Here is a 22,336-nt window from a genome sequence, read left to right as displayed (position 1 = left end):
CTGTGAACATTTGTGTACAAGCTTTTGTGTGTACATATGTTTTCATTTGTCTTGGGTATATACCTAGGAGTAAAGTTGCTGGTTCACATGGTAACTTTGCATTTAACTTTTTGATTAGCTGATGAAGTGTTTACTACAGTGGCTGGACCATTTTACATTCTCCTAAGCAATATACAAGGATTCCTGTTTCTCCACGTCCTAGTCAGAACTTGTTATTATCTGTCTTTTTTCTTATAGCCATCCTAGTGGATGCAAAGTGGTATCTCACCTTAGTTTCTGTTTACACTTCTTTAATGACTAATGATGTTGAGCTTGTTTGTGTGCTTATTATTCATTAGTGTGCCACTACTTCTTGACCCAGTAATGCTGACATTGTCTGATGTTGCAAGCCTGACATTAAGGCCAGTAACATTTGGCTCCAGAGATGTCTCATCAAATGTTCCACTGCAAGATCAAAGCCCCTCCCTGTACCATGCATTGAGATATGAAAACCTTCTATCTTTATGATAATTTACAAAGTAATTTCTAATGTATTATTTCACTTAGATGTTAAAATGTATATGTAAGGTAGGCATTGTAACCACTTTACAGACGGGAACTCTGAGTCCCAGAGAAGTCAGGGAATTTTCAGAGAGTCACATAGCTAGCAAATCTCAGGATAAGGACCTAAATGTGGATCTCCTTATTTTAATTACAATACCATACCATCATGATGCAGTATTTAACCAAAAATGGTAACGGAATGGAAATACTTTCACAAAAGTAATGGACAACTGAGGATTGGAGGCAGGGAGATCTTGGAAGAGAAGTCTCAAAGCCTTATAAATAAAGCAGGAGGGTAGTCTAGGAGGAAAGGGTTAGAGGTAAAAAGAAGCAAGATGTGTAAGGAAAAAATAAGGAAGCTTGGTTTTAATAGGGAATGGTGAAAGATGAGATGTGAAAGTATGGTTAGTATCTCTTGTTTGGCCTTGTTTCTCCTCCTATTTCAACCACATGGTTCAGATGAAAGAATCCATGTTTTTACGTGACTTCACCCTCACTCCTGACTAAAGTTGATTGGTCCAGGCATGGTCACCTGATCCAAGCTGGACCAATTAGGGAACTTTGCCAGTAATTGTGAACTTGAAAAAGAAGAAAACATGTCAGTCTTTCTCCATTGATGGAAAGCATAAGTTATAAATTCCAGCAGCTTTTAATAATCAGATTTCCCACCCTATGGGGGAGACTAATATGAACACCAAAGATGAGCTGGATAAGAGAGAGAGATAGGCAAAGTCCTGGCTGTGCTCAAATCTCTGGCTTGTGATTGTTCCTGAGATTCAGCTACCTATGTCAGTGACAAGATTTGTTTTAAAATGTGAAATATAAAATGAATTTCTAAGATTAATCTATGCCATAAACTTTGCAAAAAATGTAAGACTCATCCTCTTCCAATACGGGTTCGGAAGTTTTAGAGTCTTAGTTGATGGTTCACATAATTCAGAGAGGTTACTAGACTCCACAATCTTTTGTGTAAAATACTGGGCCTGGGCAATGGGAGATTGTGAGATGTTTACGGCATTACTGCAGCCTCAGACTGCTTATCATTGAAGGGGTTCAGGCATGCCACCCTAAAATATGGCACTTTGGAATATTGATTATTTTGAGCTGAAGGCACTTTAAAAACAGCAAATGCAGAAAGAGGCTTTCCTGAACATCCCCTATCTGCCTAAAGACAGGTCCTCTAAAAGGAATTTGTTGTCATAAATCCTCCCCTCGCCCAGGAGTTTCTTCAGCCAGGGAAGAGTGACTCATCCCAGGAGAGGAGAGTAGGACTTGACACCACACCCAGACAAACTTTGTCACAAACCATCATGTCTCCCATCTATTCTTCTAAGGACTCACTTATCTTTCCTAAAAATAATTTACTCTCCCCTAAGTGACCTGCATCCTTCCCTCTTTTTCCCCTATTAAGATGGTATATAAGCTCTCTTTTGGGCATTCACTTTTTTCCCTGTGATACCCCTGTCCATGTAATATTAAAAATTAACATATTAATATGTATATACCTTTTCTCCTATTAATCTGCCTGGTGACAGTTTATTTTATAGACTCAGTTATCAAACTTAGGAGAGTAGAGAGAGGGAAAGTCTGTCCCCTCCTACATCATCAGAACAGGTAAACAGGGCTGGCAAGTCATCCACAATGGTCCTATCATGGAATATGAGTGAAAAGTTACATGAGTGATGGAGAAAGGTTTTGCTTGGAATTAAGAGAAACAATTGTGAGCTGCGATGGGCAGTGAAAGAAAGATTCACAGAGGAAGAAAGTGGGTCTGGAAAATGAGTAGGATTCAGATAAACAGAGAGAAAGAAAAGGAGAGTTCATAGCAGTGAGTTCAATGAGTACCATGTATTTTTTGAGAATTTTACTTGTTTATTTTCATAAGAACTTTTGGGTCAGCCTAACCTACAAAGCAATCACAGAATCCCCTTTCTAAGCAATTTGGTCCCATTGTTCTTGTGAACAGCTCCTATCAAGTGAGGAGCTTTTCCATCCAGTGCTAGCTGACCCAACTCTGTGTTAATATAATTTACTAACTTGTTTACATTATTGGGTCCTTAAGTTGATCTGACCTGCTACCTAAAAGTCAGTTCATGACTCTTAGGTTTTACTAGATTTTTTCCAAACACATTTGTAGGCTGACAGTAAAGAGCCTCTTTATTTTTTCCTCTCTCCCCTCACCAAAAAAAAAAAAAAAAAAAAAAAAAAAATTATAGTACAATTTCTAGCATATCTCTATCCACTGTGTGTAATTGGTTTGTCAAAATAATGACCACTACTAATAAGCATCATTGCAACAATTATAGCTGTATACCACTTTACAGTTTATAAAGAGACTCCAAATATATTCTCATAGTAGCCTGTGTGGTAGAGCACATGTCATAAGGCTCAGAGCAATTAACAGACCTGCTCAGACAGTGTACCGGAAGACTGTTATCCTAATTCTGCTCCAGGGAAATGGTAAGTTTATCTATTAATACCAAAAAATGTCTGGCATCTGGTATGTGCATCCTGCCAGACTAGGCACAGGATGGGCTGTTGCGTCTTCCTTCTCCAGGTCAAAGCTTTGAGCATTTCATTAGCCCCTTAGCTAACCCGGTCCTTGATCCCACCCCTGCCACCAAATCAGAAAACAAGGGCATATATTATAAAGCTCAGAATTGGAAAGAATGTTAGTTACCTTCTAGCGAGAAATGCCCAAGCTGGTTGCCTATCAGAATAACCTGGGTTAATTTTAAAAATTACAAATCTTTAGACCCATTTCCAGAACTATACAATCAGAATCTTTGGAGCTGGGGGTGGTGAAGATATAATTTTTTAATTAAAAAAGTTGAAATTGGCCGGGTGCGGTGGCTCACGCCTGTAATCCTAGCACTCTGGGAGGCCGAGGTGGGCGGATCGTTTGAGCTCAGGAGTTCGAGACCAGCCTGAGCAAGAGCGAGACCCCATCTCTACTAAAAATAGAAAGAAATTATATGGACAGCTAAAAATATATATAGAAAAAATTAGCCGGGCATGGTGGTGCATGCCTGTAGTCCCAGCTACTCGGGAGGCTGAGACAGGAGGATTGCTTGAGCCCAGGAGTTTGAGGTTGCTGTGAGCTAGGCTGACGCCACGGCACTCACTCTAGCCTGGGCAACAGAGTGAGACTCTGTCTCAAAAAAAAAAAAAAAAAAAAAAAAAAAGTTGAAATTGCTTTTAAAGGAAAACACAGAAAATAGTATAACAAAAACACATGTACCTGCAAACTAAAATGAGCAAATGGTAATATTTGGTCATAGTTGTAGATAGAAAAGCTGGGCTTTAGTGGAAAACCATGTACTGTCTAGGCTCTAGAGGAGATCTTTTGGGGTTATTAGATTCTGATTCTATGGAGCTATTTTACTACTCTGTCTGACTGATAGCAACACAAAATGATTCTTGTCTATACACATACAAATTCTGTTTCTTCCTTCTACTCCAGAAAAAAAATTTGCACACATTTCAATATTCTTGATCTATAAATATATCTGTTCATGGATTCTCTTTTGAACCCATTGTAACATCTGCTTAGTTCCCTCATTGAGTTAAAGAAAATCTTTAACATGTGTTCATTTTATAGCAAAATGAGAGTCAGAACTTTATATTTTTTTGAAAACTCTCTTAACAGTTTTTTGTTGTCTTTTTAATAGACAAATAATTGTATATATTTATGGGAGTACACTGTGATATTTCATAACACGTATGCATGATGGAACGTTCAAATCTGGCTAACTAATATATCCATTACTTTAAATATTTATCATTTCTTTGTAGTGAGAATATTTTAAATCCTCTGTTTTAGAGGATGTCTCTTAATTTCTTATTCATATTTTTCATCTTTTTAATCTCTCTGTGCTAAAGTCTGGGTGATTTTCACCATACTATTTTTCAATTTTTTAATTCTCTCTTTACTTAAGTTTCAGTCTAGAAATTATTCTGCTTACTACAATTTTTATTCCAATGACTATATTTTCCATTTCCAGGATTTCTAATTGTTTTTTGATTCATATCAATTTACTTTATTTTCATAATTCCTTCTCTGGGTAAAATTCTTTTCCTCTGTATCTATTTGAGGATCTTAAATATACTTATTTTAAAGTCGTATTGAGATTGTTCCATTGTTTACATTTTGCCATGTGTAAATTTATCTGTTTATCTCCTGAGACATTGTTTTGTTGGTTTCATTCTTAATGTTAAATTTCCTAACGTGCTCATAAATTTCGGTTTGTAGGTTCACCTTGAATGGAAAGTGTTTTTGTTATTTTGTGGTCCTGGGCTTTTTGGTCTCACTCTGCTATGAGCAGTTTTCTAGATAAAGTTTCTCAGTTCAGAAGTAGAACTGGATCCTAAATTAACAACCTGGAGCTCCAGCTTTATGATGAACTGTGAATACCAGGATCCATTCACTCAGCCAGCAGGAAGCTCTGTGCAGACCCTGAACATTCTGAATGACTTTTGCTGCTGCTTCTTGCCTCAGCGTATATTTTATGCAAGCCATATTCAAAGACAGTAGTATCAGCTTTTTCAGCCTTCCTTTCTTGGACAGGGAAGTCCTGCGCAGCCCCTGGTTTCGGGCAGTGAGTCCAGTTCAGGTCTTTCACCATGGCATGGAGAGCTTTGGGTTGTCTACAATCTGAGAGTTACCTACTCTGTTTGTCCCTGTGTCCTTCACATGACATCCAGTGCATATGCTTCAGCTCACCTTATAGTTCTAGGTTTCTGTACCATTTCTGGTCCACAGGAGTATTCATTTTGCCTTTTACACAAATATATAGTATGTGCATGCACACACACAAATGCACACAACATAATTGCTTTGTTTGGAGAATAAGCGAGTTTAAAGTACAACCTCAAAATTCTTACTGTTCCTTCTTATGAGCCTGACTTCTGCCAATGGTCAGCAAACTACAGTCAATGGACCAAATCTGGCTTCCTGGCTGTTTTTGTAAACAAAGCTTTGTTGGAAGACAGCTGCATCCATTTCTTTAAGTGTTGCATATGGCTGTTTTCATGATACAGAATTGAGTAACTATTAACTATCTTTAAGAATTTGGACAAATATCTTAGCCTCTTTGAATCTCATAAGATGAAAGGATTTGATCAGATGATTTCTAAGCAGATTTGATTGCATTTCCATTTTTCCATACTTTTTCATCATCATCTCCTGTGGCTTTTTTTTTTTTTTTTGAGTCATATCTTTTTATTAAGAGTCCATTATCTATTATGCTTACTCTATGTTATGTTTCTTTTATTTATATTTTTATTTACCTGTTTAGAGATTTATTTATTTACCTGTTAATATTTTTATTTTACGTTTTTATTTACCTGTTTAGTGATTTTGATAGTATGGGGCTTTCTATGTTTTCAGAAAGTTGGGTTTGGAAGAGTCATCCACATCCACGTGTCATCCTCTTCCAGGAAGGCCCTGTGAGGTCTGCTCTAGACTTGACCCATCTTACATGGCCATGCTAGGTGTGAACAGCATAAATTTGTATTCATTTATGTTCCCACCAGTTTTAATGAGGATCTACTATACGTAATTATGCCTTGTTGCATTTAAGAAAATCTGGAATAGAAGTGGATTTGGAATGGCTTGTATGTCTAGAAAGAGCTGTCCAGGAAAGTTTGAAATGTTGTTTTCTTTTCCTTTAATGCTAATAAGCAGCAGCAACAAAGTAAGTAAGTATAAGTAAGCAATATCAATCAAACACTCTTCAAAAAAACCCAGTCTTTGCAGCATCTAAATAATTGATGTGTTCAATTGTGAAGTTTTGGTAAGCTGAAAGGAAGTCTCCTTTTTGTTCTGGATAATCTAATATCTTTGTTCAATCTTTTCCCAAAATAAAAGGTCAGCTGAAAAGTGGTTAAGAAAAGAATTGTAGGGAAGCCTGGAAGTTGGGGTGGGGGCGGTATAGAATAAAAGTGAAAGAACAGTACACTTTTCCTATTGGTGAGGACAGAAGTGTCTTCAGGCTGATTGTGTGTTTCTGACTTCAGGGATTTTTGTAAAATCACCTTCTTTTACCCCATTGCTTCTCCAGGCCACCTCCATACAAGATACTACTGCAGAAATTAATGAACAAGTAGATAAAGACAAAATGAATTTAAGTACAAGTATTAATCAGACACCACTGGATACATGTATTATTGAAATTAAAAGCACTAGAAACTATATTAGCAAATTAATTTGGAGTTTCAGGGCCATTAATTAGGAGTGCAATGCAGATTCTCTCTCTTTTAAAACAGATAATTCATGCATTCCTAGATATGGCCTGTCTTCCCTGGCAGCTAAACTTATTGGTGATGTCTTATCAAAGAGAACACTGTAGCTTCCTCTTCCCTATAGCTCAGGTAGAAGCCTTGATTTTGAAATGCTACCAGTCCAGCCTTTAGTGGCAGAGTAAGCAAAGGAACATGACCAGTTCCCTCCAGGGGATTACTTGTCTCGGTTGTGAACCAGGTATTGGGAAAAGCAAGCCAGCAAGTGTTGAAGTCAACCTCGCTGGGGAGTATAACATGGAGTCTTTTTCCATAACTCAGGCTAGACAGTCTGCTATCTTTGTTGTATCTGTTGATGTTTTCTTATCTTTATGAGAAAAGGAAACATGCCAGCCTTCTAGTAAAGGCCTTTAAAATAAACTCTCTGAAGGAAACCGGCCTCACCTAATAAACTCACCAGAACATAAAAGGACATGGAAAAAATAATAAAACTAATGTGCTAATCAGTTCAATAAAGGCTCGAAGCTGAACTTAAATCAAATAAAAGACGGGAAAGACACACGATGATGAGAAAACATTTCCTTGGCTTTGAATCACTGGGGGGGAAATAGCAGTCATTCAAAAGTAATATGACTAGTCAGGAGACACCAGTGGCAGTTTCTAACTAGGGGGTATCATTTTCCTTTCTGTCTTCTTCCAAAGTTGATGGAAGCTCTCATATGGTGAGGGCCTGGGTGCCTTTGCCTTCCGTCTGACTAAGCTGCATGGTCTCTGTGCAGCCTGACTCCTGGGTATGGGCAGTCCCCCCTCCCGTCCTCCAGTTCAGTGAATCCAGCCCTGGCAAAATTAGAAAGTGGGTGCAGGATTTCTTTGTCAACACCTATTAGGCTCAAATCCTCTTTGATCATCTGGTCGGCAGGGAAGCCATGTAGATCACAAAATTGATTCTGAGCACTGTGTTAGCTCCGGGCATTCCTTGGCTTGTGGTTGCGTAGCTCCCATATCTGGGCCTCTCCCCTGCTATGTGTGTCAGATCTCCCTCTGCCTTTTCTTATAAGTACACTTGTCATTGGATGTAGGGCCCACTGGGATAACCCAGGATGATCTCCTCATCTCAAGATTCTTAAGTTAAGTACATTTGCAAAGACTCTTTTTCCAAATTAGGTAACATTCCATCTTTGTACATATAAGACCATAGTCACAGGTTCTGGGAATTAGGACATGGTCATACATTTTCTTTTCTGGTTCTTGCAGACATGGATACACATTTTTTGGGACCACCATTCCACCTACTCCTACAGGGGAATTTACTTGAGAATGATTCAATAGAAATAAATGTGGTTGAAAAAAATAAGAAAAAAGTTTAATGAATCTAGGTGGTAGGTTCATGAAAGTCCACTCTACTATTATAACATTTTTGCTGAAAATTTTCATCATAAACCAAGTTTAAGTCCCTTTTTTTTTGGTCAGAAGAGCCTCATTTAGGGAGCTATTTTAGTGTAGAGTGGTAGAAGCCTGGGCTCTGGGGACAGAATGCCTGGGTTTGCATCCCGCCAGGCTTGACATTGACCAGCTGTGGGACCTTGGGTCAATTACTTAGGTTTTTCACGTATAAAAGGGGGATAATAACAATATCAACTTCAGACAGTTCTTATGAGAATGAAATGAAGTAGTGCTCATTGAGTGCTTGGCACATTGAAAGGATTCAGCAAATATTAGCTATATTCATTATTATGCCGGGTCTTTCAGGTTATGCCCCTCCAACATTCCACTATTAGCTAAGAGAAGCACTCTTAGCAAGGAGACACAGAGGGGTGTGTGTGTGTGTGTGTGTGTATGTGTGTGTTTTCTGTGTTTGGGAGTGGGGAGCAGGAAGGGAGGCGGGGTGTAAGGCAGTTGCACAGGGGCATGGGACAGGATTGGGGCAGCAAATGGGGAGATGCAGAGATTCTGAAAGCAAGGGAAACCCTTGTAAACTTTTAGGCAATTCCCTAACACCTATTTTCAGCACCCATTTCTTAGCCATGATGCTCCTGGAATTAATGCAAATTCCAAGTACCCATTATATCTAGAAAGCTGCTTCAAAGCTAAATGACTGTGACTCAACCCAAATGGAAGTGTTATCTATCAGGACTCTATCCATGCTAAAACACTTATTTAAGAGCAACTCCCTCCCCCATGAGGAGGTAGTTGCTTTTGGAGTGTTGGGGGAGGCTCAGGTGTAATTCTGCATTAGGGAACCCCATTGTTCTAGCAGGGAGCGGAGCTAGTCCCGCTCAGGTGGCGTACTGTGGCTGCCGCCTTCTCCTCCCACACCTCAGGGTGTCAGCGCATCTCCAAGCAATTCACACTTTATATTTAGGGTGTCATTTCATTTTTAGATGAAGTGCATGAAGGCTTTTACTTCCCTCACATCTCACTTAGCATAATACTTTCCCTCAACCTCTTGCAGTCACCAAACACATGCAAGACCAGAAACAAAAGAAATGAAAGACCTACAACAAAAAATGCAAAGACAAAACCAGCAAGAGCAAAAGTGATGAAATGACATCCCTTCAGGGACATGCAGCTTCCTGAAAAGTTTGGATGCTTTTTTGAAACACATCTTTGGAATTACTTTCTTCTGTTGGCACTTTCTGCTCCCCAGTGAGTTAAAACGATAAACAAAATAACAAGTATCAAGGTTTAGAGTCTAAGCCCCAATGCTGAAACCCTTTGTGGAAACAGTGCTACTAGAACTTTAATGTGACAAAACTATCTGCAGAGGTGATAAACCTGAGACTCAGCTTTCCCGACAAGCTTCCAGGTGATGCCAATGTTATTGAACCACCGGCCACAATCTGAGTTGCAGGGGTATAGAGCACCAGTTCTTAAATGTGGCTACACTTTGGACTTATCTGGGGCATACAAAATAAGACTGATGCCTCAGAGATTCTTGTTTGTTCTTCAGTGTGACTTGGGCATCAGAATTTTAAAAAGCTCCCTGGTGTGTCTAATGTTCAGTGAAGTCTGAGAACCACTAGTATAGAGGTTTTTGATTTTCTTAAAGTCTTGGAGGGCCAGACTCGAAGTGCTTGGCTCAACACTGAGTGACTCTACTGGTTGAATGTTAGAATTTTCCAGAGAGCTTTTAAATAATAACATTGTGTGGGACCCACTCCTGGTAGTTCAGATTTAATTGGCTTAGGGAAGGGCCCAGATATTGAAAGATTTCAAATCTCAGTTGATTCTTATATGCATCCAGGTTAAGAATCACTATACAAGATGTTGCAAGAAGGAATTGGAAAACATCTTTGTTTGTCATAGAATAATAGACATAGCTTACGGGGGGAAATACGATGGTTCTGAATACACACATATAGGGCAGCAACTGCTTGCTTTGGTGCTTTGGTAATAAGAAATCTAATTTTTTGGTAGATGATGGTGGTTGGAGTAGCATTAAGCAGGGGTTTGGATTAGCACACCCATATTTAAACTCCCCTTTAATCTGCTTATTTGCAGAGTTTAAAATAGCACAATGTTTTGTACATAGTGGGTACAAAGTCAATATTTAATGACCTATCAGATAAAGAAAATATTATAACATTTCCTTGGGTGGTTTCCATACTGAAACAATAAAAATATGACAGTAATAAGGATGCATTATACTATACAGTTATGAGGCAAAAAAAAATTAAGACAGACCTGGAAATACTAAATAACATTGCTGCAAAATTGTGTTCTGATCAGTATCGTATCCACATCCAAATTGGTGAGCTCATCATGAGCATGACCTATGGATATGAGGTTTGGATAGGAAACATTACAGCCTCTTGGTGAAAGTGCTCTCTCAATAGATGTAGAAAAGATGTGTCCTGGACCTGCTTCTAAGGAGTGGACAGAAATTGGTGTAGGCAGGATTCCTTTGTAAACCAGTTTGTATTCATGATCACTACATAATTAAGACCATAAGTAGTGGTGATATTGTGATATAAAAAGAAATATATATTTGGTCTCCACCCCTAGTTCTTGATATAAGAGCTTCTAAGACCCTTGGACTCTCCAGAGCGATGAGAGTGTCTGTTTGTATATGATGAGATGACTGGTGACTAAAAGCCCCCTAGATAGATGTAGGATGGGGGCTGGTTGTCAGAAGAAACAGCTATGTGATTAGAGGGTTGGAACTTTCAGGGTCACTCCCTGATCTCTGGGAAAAGGTGAGGGGCTGGCAGTCGAAGCACTCACCAGTGGCCAATGACTTAATCAAGCATGCTTATGTAATGGTACCTCCATAAAACCCCTGAACAACAGGGTTTGGAGAGCTTCTGGGTTGGTAAATGTATCCATGCACCAGGACGGTTGTGCACCCCAGCTCCACAGGACAGAAGCTCTTGTGCTTGGGACCCTTCCAGACTTCACCCTACGTACCTCTTCATCTGGCTTTTCGTTTTCATATAGTCATGCACCACATAACAACGTTTTAGTCAATAATGAAGCACGTATATGATGGTTGTCCCATAAGATTATAACATTGTATTTTTACTATACCTTTTCTAGGATGAGATATGTTTAGATACACAAATACTTACCATTGTGTTACAATGGCCTACAGTACAGTAACATGTTGTACAGGATTAGAGCCTAGGAGCAATGGGCTATACTGTGTAGCCTGGGTGTGCAGTAGCCTATACCATCCAGGTTTGTGTAAGTACACTCTATGATGTTTGCATAATGAGAAAGTCACCGAACGATGTATTTCTCAGAACATATCCCCATCGTGAAGCAAGGCATGACTGTACTTTACAATCCCCTACAATAAACCAGTAATTGTAAGTGAAATGTTTCCCTGAGTTCTATGAGCCATTTTAGCAAATTATCAAAGCTGAGGAGGAAGTCACGGGAACCCCCAATTTGTAGCCAAGTCGGACAGAAGCAGGGAACCCCCCAATTTGCAGCCAAGTTGGACAGAAGCGTGGGCAACCTGGGGATGCACTACTTGCTACTGGAGTGGGAAGCGAGGGGCAGTCTTGTGGGACTGAGCCCTTAACTTGCAGGGCCTGGTGCTAACTGTGTAACATGTCAGAATTGAATTGAATTATTGGACACCCATTTGGTATCTGCAGAGAAATGGAGAATTGCTTTGTGTGGAGAGAAAACCCACACACATTTGTTGTCAGACACGTGAGTAGAAGAACAGTGTTTTTCTTTTAGTACCAAACTCTAATGAGGAAAAAGCTTTAAAAAATTCACCATGTACTTACCCGATTTTGAGCAGGTGAGCTACAGTAGAAAGTGAGTATCACAGAAATTTGTATGAAATCCTGGAGACTATTTAAACACAACCTTAGTGTATGCCTTCAAAATAGGCCATGCCTTAGTTGAAGGAAATAAACACTGGTACTGAAATACTGTCCCATCTAACTGGCAAAGCGAAGGAGGATAATAGTGGAGCTTCACTCCATGAGGAAATAGTGGCCCGACGGAATTAAAGATGAGTACAAAAATGTATAGGCGGACACCCACAGAAGCATATTTATAAAGTCGACAGATTGCAAACAGCCCTTATGTTCAACAGTAGGGGATGCGGTTTATCAAATTGGGGAGCATTGTACATTATGCAATCATTAACAATCCTATTGCCATAGAATATTTATAACTATGGGAAAATATTAATTATGCATTGTTGAGTGAAAAGGAGATACTAACAGTATGTAAAACATGATCCTACTTGTTACTATATAGAAAAGAGGTTAGAAATGTATAAATCAAATGAGGAGATTATAAGTGATTCTATGTCTTTTCATCGGAGCTTTTCTATATTTTCTGAGTTTATCACACATGCATTTATTTTGTAATCAAAATATATGTTGTTTAAATATCAAACCATGCCCAAATGAAGAGAAAAATATGGTAGGTCAAATATAAAGTAAGAATTAGAAAGCCCAAATAAGCATCCATGGAGTATCCTCTGTTTCTTCAACAATAGGAGGTTCTTTTGTCTTCCTAGAAGTTATTTGAGGCACCACATAAGAATGACAGAGCAAGGCAGATGCTCAAGGAATGAAGGTAAGTACCAATGAAGTAGGAAGTTTTGACTTTGGTCTCCTCCGAAAGGTGCTGAGAAAAGTCTTGATTACAAATCCTCATGAAACTGGTAGACTGAAGGAACATGGCTAGGAAGGGCTCACTAAAACCTGAAGTATAACAACAATGCCATGTGAGACTATTTAAAATTAGCAAACCATGGGATGTCCAGATCCATTCATCGAGTGTAGGCAGCATCTGCCGATTTGCTGTTCATTGCTAGCTGTTAGCTGTGGTCCCTGGGACCTTATATAGGCTTGCCATTCTCCTCGGAATGAGCTTGCCATTCTCCTCGGAAGCTCGGGGAAGGCGAAGGTGGGTGGAAAAGAGGAAAGCTGTTTGGATAAGTCTAGCAAACAGAGACAGCCCAAGGTGCACATCAGGCGTCAGACTAAGAATTAACCAGGATGATAAGAGGGAAGGAGATGATAGAGAAAGGAAGGGAGTGCTCAGTTCAAACAGGGGCCATCTGCCCGGGCCCAGCTGGTTCACAGATAGCAGGACAGCCAGACTGAAGGGCAGCCATAGGAGAGGCGTCTCTTTCATCTTATGCAGAAGCACACTGTCTGAGTGTTTGAACTGAGACTGAACTGGGCCCGTTACGCTTTACGAAGAGCCCAGCATCCTGAAACTAAATGGAAAATAGAATCAAGCACGTCATCTACTGACATAAAAATAAAGTCAAATAAAGGGAAATATAAGAAGAAAAACGGGACTTTCTAGCAAAGAGAAACATCTCAAGGGAAAACAACTTATATAATGAAAGTTCTAAGTACATAAACATTTTAAAAGTACCCAGACACCTTGGCTACACTGGCTTTGTGTTATGAATCGAAGAAGATTATGAGAGCTTGGGACACACCATTCCACAGCTCAAGAGCTGAAATAAGAAGTGGATTCTATTTTTGACCAGGGGCATGGAAAACATGTGTCAATCTCTGTGTGAAGGCGAAGAACATGCTGAACATACTGAGAAAAGACATGTGAGTAATGCCACTGACATTTAAAAATCTTTTTCTGTGTCTAAGTACACCCTGGCAACTTCATGGTTTCCTGATAGAAGCAAAGCAGCCATACCCTCTCCAGATCAGATGGCTTCCTCTGCAGCACTCGCCTAAGAACCACGTGGGGAGGCAGGGACAGTAGCTAACAGTAGCCTTCAACTCATTGTTTCTGAGACAGACACAAGTAGAATTTTGAATTATCTCTTTCTAACAATGTTTTTTTCTTCTTTTTACTCCTCCTTCCCACCCAGAGAACGCTTACCTCAATTGTAAGGAGGAACCTCCATCTTCCCCCAAGTCAGATGCAAAAATTCCAATCCTTCTCGTCTTGTCCCAGGTGGATTTTAACATGAGCAATAGACCAAGCCAGCAAATTTCCAAAACCCACAGCAATCACAGACACCACGTACAACAGAGAGGAGCAGTGTCTCCACCCAACCCCAGCTCTAAAGTCTCCATTTTGTGGCCTTTTTCGCTAACCACATTTCTTTAAACTCAATCAGAGCTAACCCTTCCCTAATTGGACTCAGGCAAGCTACTGAGCACTGGACACAAGACCCAGAAAGAATCCAGGGCTGTTCGAGAACAGCTGATTATGGTTTCCTGTGGTGATGGACACACACATGCACACACACATACAGTTTAGGGATCCTGGGTTGCACATGACGCTTACCTATTCTCTATTTAATTGACAATAGCCATTCCCAAGGAAAAGGAAGGGGGGCATCTTGGGTTTTCCCCACTTCTAACTGCACTGAAGAGCTCTTGGTGGTAACCACGGGTTGGTCACCATGTCCTGAGGATTTATCTGACAGCTCTGTTACTCAATGAGGCACAGATTCTGCCTTACCACTCCAATAACATTGCTCATAATGATCCAATCGCCATGACTTTCTCTTCGCTGAGTCCTTTCATTTTCAGAAGTTTACTCTGAAACTCTGACCAGGAACCAGGAGTTAGTTATAAGTCCTCCTTCTTTTGAGTTTTTGGAGGTGCTTTGTGCTTTGCTTAGAACACTCACCTCGCTTCACCTCGTTTTATACCCCTGGACATTCTCATATTTCACACCTTTCTAGGCCCTAAGTTCCTGATACAATGCCAATAGTCTATTGCACTGAACTGATTTAATTTGGTCTTAATGCTAATGGTCTGCTAAAAATGGTTGGTTTCCCTAAAAAGACTAATTTTTTTTGACTCAAAAAGAATATATTATGGAAAAATTAGAAATACTTATAACTGCAAAAGAATAACACACATTATATCACCACTAAGAGACAGTCTTCTTATCCTTTTAAATTATTATTTAATACTTTTTTCTAAAGTTTCAATCAAATTATTTACTTTTTTCCAAATAAGTAATAAATTATACCAAATCATCTGTGAAATGATCCTTTTCCCAACTGATTTGAACTGCCACTTTTAGCAAATTGAAATGATTTTTTTTGTATTGAAATGGTTGAAATGTCACTTTAGTTATACTGAAGAGGTTGTCAAGAGTATCCGTCTCCACCTCCTCACTTCTCATTCTAGTAGGAATCCCATGCCCACAACTTCACCAGGATTGCACTTTTCGAGCTAGGCAATGCTCTCCGTTCTGTTCTTACCTTATTTGAACTCTCAGCAGGATTTAGCACAGTTACTACCCTCTCCATGTAATACTGTCTTCTTTCAGCTTCGATGCCTGGCTGGTTTGCCTCCAGCCAACCCCCAGCTGCTTTTCCTTTACCATCGCTGCCTTGCCCCGCCTCTGCCCCCTCCAAATGTCAGAGCCCTCAGGGCTCCATCTCAGGACGTCTTTGCTTCTCTAACATGCTCATCTGTGCCCTGGCTTTAAATACTAATATCATCAATACACTGACTATTGCCCAAAATGGAAGTCTCAAGCTCAACTTCTCATCAGAACACCAGATTTGTATAGTCCACTCCCTAATTGTTATTTCTTCAAAATCTGATAGACATGAAACTTACTATATTTGAAACCCTTGATTCACCATACCAACTCCCATCCTGGTCTTCCTAATATCATTTACCCAGTCCCTTTAGATCATTACTAGAAATTACCCTCGATTCCTTTCTTTGCCTGAGTGTCCCAATTCAATCCTTCTGACTCTGCCTCCAAAACAAATCCCAAATCCATCTACTTCTTTCCAACTTCACTACTGCCACCTCAGTCCAGCCACGCCCATCTCTCCCAAGACTACTCCTATAGGGTCCTAGCTGGGTGGGCTGCTTCCATGCTGGCCGCTTTGCAATCCATTCTACAAATAGAAACCAGAGTGATATTTATAAATTAAAAATCACACTATGTCACTCCTCTGCTTAAAAACCTCCCAATGTTTTCTTAGTATACTTAAAAAATAGAATTCAAATTCCTAATCTGGAATGCAAAGTCCTACAAGATCTAACTCCTGTCAACCTCACATTGTGCTTTTGCCACTTGACTACTCTTGCTCCACCCCCATGGGACTTCTTTTTGTTTTCTGACAATCCCAAGCTTGATTCTTTTCTTTTGAAGATTCTTTCCCCCGAATTACACACGGCTCACCCCTAGTCTCTCCTTTATCAATTCAAATCTCCCTTCTTTAAGGCAAAATTATACTAACCTACTTGAATTATCTTTGTTTTTCTTGTTTATTTTTGGTGTTTTCGTATATGTGCATTGTCTGTCTCTCCCACCAGAATACAAAGAGAAACAGAATCTTGTCTATTATATTCACTGTTTTACCCTCAGTGACTAGAATAGTGCTTAGAGCATAGCTTTTAAATGAATGAATGAGTGAATGTGCCATAGAATTTTTTCTTTACTTGTATATGTTCCTGTTTTTTCTTTTCTGTTTTAATAATTTATTTACTCTTCCATCAAACCAGTAAACAAGCAAAACAGAAATGAAACACACAATTTAAATTGCTATAGTTATCACATACGTTTTAATATCTAATAGAGATACCAAAAGTTCTCTCTTGTTACTCTTACTATTCTAAACATTCCTGGCTAATATCACCTGTTTATTATTCAAGTGATCTGGGAACTTGGTGTATATTTCCTTATTTATTCAATTTTCATAGTTTTCAGCATAAAGATTCTGTGTATTTTGGCTAGTTGCAGTGGCTCACACCTGTAATCCCAGCACTTTGGGAGGCTGAGGTGGGAGGATCACTTGAAGACAGGAGTTTGAGGATACAGTGAGCTATGATCATGCCACTGCACTTTAGGCTGGGTGACAGAGCGAGAACCTGTGGCAAAAATTAATTAATTGAACAAAGCCTTTTAACAAAGATTCTGTGTATTTCTTAAGTCTTAGCTAGTTTATATTTTTCTTGCTATTGTAAACAAGTTTGCACCTCCTGATATACAGGAAAGCTAATATTTTTCTATATTTATTTTCTATTTAATACTTACGTTGTTAGATGTTGGTTTTAGATAGCTTTTCTTTATCATATTAAGAATGATATAACCTTTTCTCCTAGTTTAAGTGTTTTCTTTTCAAGTCAGGAATGGATTCTGAATGTTATCAAATGCCTTTTTCACAACTATTGAGATGTGTGCTTTGGTATCTTCCAACAATCTATTGGCGTAACAAGCAGTGTAGCCAGTGGTAAGGGTGGGATTCTGGAGCCAGACTGCCTGCATTCGAGCCTGGCTCTACCTTTCCTGACTTTGGGCAACTTACTTAATCTTCTAATACTTCAATTTCCTCATCTTTAAAAGAGGTACAATAATGGGACCCATGTCATTTGTTCTTGTGAGAATTAAGTAAGTTCATATAACACATGAGCAGGTCTTAGAACACTACCTGGCACATAAACAAAGCAATGTGTTTGTAATTGCTTTTCAATCCCAAAAATAACTTTACTTTGTCATGTCCTCTTAATATACTGCTGAGTTTTTTCATCTTTATTTAGAACTGGGAATGCTCTCTAGTTTTCTCATTGCTCAATTTTTGTCAGGTTTGGCATCAAAGTTTATGGTCTTAAAAAATGAATTTAAATTTTTTCATTTTTTCCCTGGCACAATTAAAAAGAACTTGAGAAGAACAAAGTCAGAGGACTGACACTACGCAGCTTCAAGACTTACTATAAAATATAGTAATCAACACAGTGTGGTATTGGCAACAGAATAGACAAATAGATCAGTAGAATAGAACAGAGAGCCCTGAAAGAGACCCACATAAATATCATCACCTGATCTTTGACGAAGGAGCAAAAGCAATACAATGGAGAAAAGATAGTGTTTTCAATAAATGGTGATGAGACAACTGGACGTCCACATGCAAAATGAACCTAGACATGAACTTTATACCTTTCACAGAAATTGACTTAAAATGGATCACAGACCTGATTGGAAGTTTTTGTGGATAAGAAATATAGAGATATTTTATTAATATAAATTAAATATAGAGAGATTTTATTAATATATACATGCCATAGTTTCTATTGTGAATACATTATGAATTGAAAGGATATGCCTTTTATATAGATGGACAGCATGCTTCCATTGTAGAAAGAGGTCTGGACTTAACAAATGGTCACAAATTAAGAGAGCCATGTTAAAACTCTGAACATCCTGTCAGCCTTGTTCTGCTTTGTTTAGTGGCTCTTTCAGTGTCTACTTACTCTGTGGACCAGTCTTTTTGATACAAGCCACTTTAACTGGGGTGAGATGATATCACATGTTTTTGATTTGCATTTCTCTGATCATTAATGATGTCGAGCATTTTTTTTGTATACCTGTTGGCCACTTATATGTCTTCTTTTGAGAAATAGCTTTTCAGACCTTTTGCCCATTTTTAAATTAAATTATTTATTTTTTTGCTATTGAGTTGTTTGAGTTCCTTATATATGCTGGTTATTAATCCCTTGTCAGATGGATAGTTGCAAATATTAATATTTTCTCCCATTCTGTGGGTTGTCAATTCACTTTGTTGATTGTTTCCTTTCCTATGCAGAAGCATTTTAGTTTGATGCAATTCCAATTGTCTATTTTTGCTTTGGTTGCCTGTGTTTTTGAGGTCTTACACAAGAAGTCTTTTCTCAGACCAATGTCCTGGAATGTTTTCCTAATGTTTTCTTCTAGTATTTTCATAGTTTCAGGTCTTAGATTCAAGTCTTTAATCCATTTTGATTTGAGTTTTGTTTATAGTGAGAGATGAGAGTCTAGTTTCATTCTTCTGCATATAATTATCCAGTTTTCCCAGCACCATTTATGATCCTTTTCCCAATGTAAATTCTTAGCACCTTCATAGAAGATGAGTTGGTTGTAAATGTGTAGATTTATACCTGGGTTTTCTACTCTGTTCCATTGGTCCATGTGTCTGTTTCTATGCCAGTACCATGCTGTTACTATAGCTTTGTAATAAATTTTGAAGTCAGGTAGTGTGATGCTTCGAGCTTTGTCTTTTGTTTTTGCTCAGGATTACTTTGGCTGTTTGGAGTCTTTTATGGTCCCACATAAATTTTAGGATTTTTTTTCTATTTCTGTAAAGAATGTCATTGGTATTGTGATAGGGATTGCATTGAATCTGTCAATTGCTTTGGCTAGTATTGTCATTTTGATAATATTAAGTCTTCCAATCCATAAGCATGGAATATATTTCCATTTTTTGTGAACTCTTTTATCTTTTCATCAGTTTTATAGTTTTTCTTTTATAGATCTTTCACTTCTTTAGTCAATACCTAGGTATTTTATAGCTTTTGTAGATATTGTAAGTAGGATTGCTTTCTTTTTCAGATTGTTCATTTTTGGTGTATATAAATGCTACTGATTTTTGTATGTTGATTTTGTATCCTGTAACTTTACTGAATTTGTTTATTCTAGCAGTTTTTTGGTGGAAACTTTAGGTTTTTTAGGAACTCGGGGTCTGGAGTAAGACCAAATAATAGAATCTTAGGGGTGGTTGTGAGAACTCTTAGAACAGTATCTGAGCACCATAAGCAATCAATAAATATTAGCTATTATGGTTGTTGTTCTTATTATATTGTGAGACAAGTACTTTTTTACTTAGAAAATATATCCAGTGAATATTTAGTCATGTATGGTTTCTTTCATGTTGTCTGCAAACAGGCTAATTTGACTACTTCCCTTCTTATTTGTATGCCCTTTGTTTCTTTCCCTTGCCTAATTTCTCTGGATAGAACTTCTAGAATTATGTTGAATAATAGTGATGAGAGTAGATATCCTTCTTTTTCCAGTCTTTAGAGGAAAGGCTTTCAATTTTTCCCCATTCAATAGGATGTTAGCTGTGCATTTGTCATAGATGGCCTTTATTATTTTGAGGTATGTTCCTTCTATGCCTATTTTGATGAGGGTTTTTATCATAGAGGGATGTTGAATTTTATCAAATGCTTTTTTGGCATTTGTTGAAATAATCATATGGTTTTTGTTCTTGATTCTGCTAATGTGTATTACATTTATTGGCTTCTATATGTTGAACCATCCTTGCATCCCTGGGAGAAATCCCACTTGATCATGGTGAAATATGTTAATATGCTGCATTTAGTTTACTAATATTTCATTAAGAATTTTTGCATCTATGTTCATCAGTGATACTGGACTGTAGTTTTCTTTCTTTGTTGTGCCCTTATGTGGTTTTTATATCAGGGTGATGATGGCTTCATAGAATGAGTTTGGTAGTATTTCCTCCTCTTCAATTTTTTTGAAGAGTTTGAGTAGGATTGGTATTAATTTTTCTTTAAATATTTGGTAGAATTCAGCAGTGAATCCAGCAGGTCCTGGGCTTTTCTTTGATGGGAGACTTATTACAATTTTGATCTCATTACTCATTATAGTTTGTTGAAGTTTTATATTTCTTAATGGTTCAATCTTGGTAAGTTGTATAAGTCCAGAAATTCATCCATTTCTTCTAGGTTTTCCAATTTGTCAGTGTATAGTTGTTCATAATAGTCTCTAATGATTATTTGTATTTCTGAGGTCTCAGTTGTTCTGTCTCCTTTTCATTACTGATTTTATTTATTTGGGTCTTCTCTCTTTTTTCTTAGTCTGGCTAAAGTTTGTCTATTTTGTTTATCTTTAAAAAAAAAACAAGTTTTTCTTTCATTGATCTGCATTTTTCTTGTGAAGACACTTATTTTTAATTCCTTCATAGAAGAACCAGATTTTTCTACCTAGATTTTATAGATTTTTAAAATTCTATATTAATAGCTTCTGAGAAGATAAATTAGCAGATATCCATAAGAAGCTAATGCTCACTAGCATCATTACTCCTCAAAAAGTAATTGTCTAGGTCAATCCTCCGGCCTTCATTGGCACTGAAGGAACTTTTGTTTCTTTCAAACTATAGCTGGGTATTGAGCATAGCCACTATTAAGCATTGGGAAATGCTAGTGAAGTGTGCAAATAGTCTTAAGCATATGTGTTTTATGGTATTAACACATATGTTTCAATCTCTGGTGTGTTTTCCAGCTTCCTCTCCTAACTCTTTGTTTCCGTGCTCTCTCAGTCAAGTTTACTTGTGGGCTAATGGAAAACTCTACTAGGGCGTGAGAAATAACACTATACACTCTATTTGAGAGACAGTATTGTATAGTGGTAAGGAACTCGGGGTCTGGAGTCAGACCAAATAATACAATCTTAGAGGGTGGTTGTGAGAACTCTTAGAACAGTACCTGAGCACTATAAGCAATCAATAAATATTAGCTATTATTGTTGTTGGTCTTATTATATTGTGAGACAAGTACTTTTTTCCTTAGAAAGTATATCCAGTGAATATTTAGTCATGTATGGTTTCTTTCAGATACAGATTTAATGGACTACTTGAAATGATGTAGTGATCCAGTGTCCTAAATTTCTGATAAGTGAGACCATGACAATTTTCTTTTGGATGGTGCACTAGAAAATAGGAAATAAGAGCTCTTACTTTGAAGTCAATTGAATACAAAAGCCTCTCACAGGGACCCTAATCACTATTTTATTTTAAATAATAAAATAATTAAAGACAAGGAAAAATAACCTCCCAGTACTGACATCACATCCCATGAACACACTGTAATTGTATTTCTTTTCTTTTGAATAAAATAACAAGTCTTATGTTAATACAGCCAAAGACAACCTGGAATGTGCAATCTGTGCAGGAACAGAATTGCAAATGTTTGATCAGGATAGCAGGAAGCACACGTTCTGCCACTCCACTCCCAAAATAGAAAACCTATTTAGCACTTTGTAAAACACGCTAAATGAAGTTTGCTCTCTCCTGCAGATAGAGGTTTTACTTCATTTTGTGCCAGTGAAATTTTTGAAAATTGCATGAGGAGAGAGCAATTTTTGGCACTTTGGCTAGGAGTACAAAATGTTAGCAAATGGTGCTGAAAGGATCTTAAGTGTAATGTTGGAATAATATTCACACAACACTGGCTGCATCTTCATTTTTAACCTATTTACATATTCACAGGAAAAAATGCTTAGCAGTTATTTGTCTAAAGGGCCTATTTAAGGGGAAAATGGCATTCACAATTTTTGAATACATTAGTCA

Source organism: Eulemur rufifrons, chromosome 29 (assembly GCF_041146395.1).
Source record: "Eulemur rufifrons isolate Redbay chromosome 29, OSU_ERuf_1, whole genome shotgun sequence".
NCBI lineage: Eukaryota > Metazoa > Chordata > Mammalia > Primates > Lemuridae > Eulemur > Eulemur rufifrons.
This window is presented reverse-complemented; position numbering follows the sequence as displayed.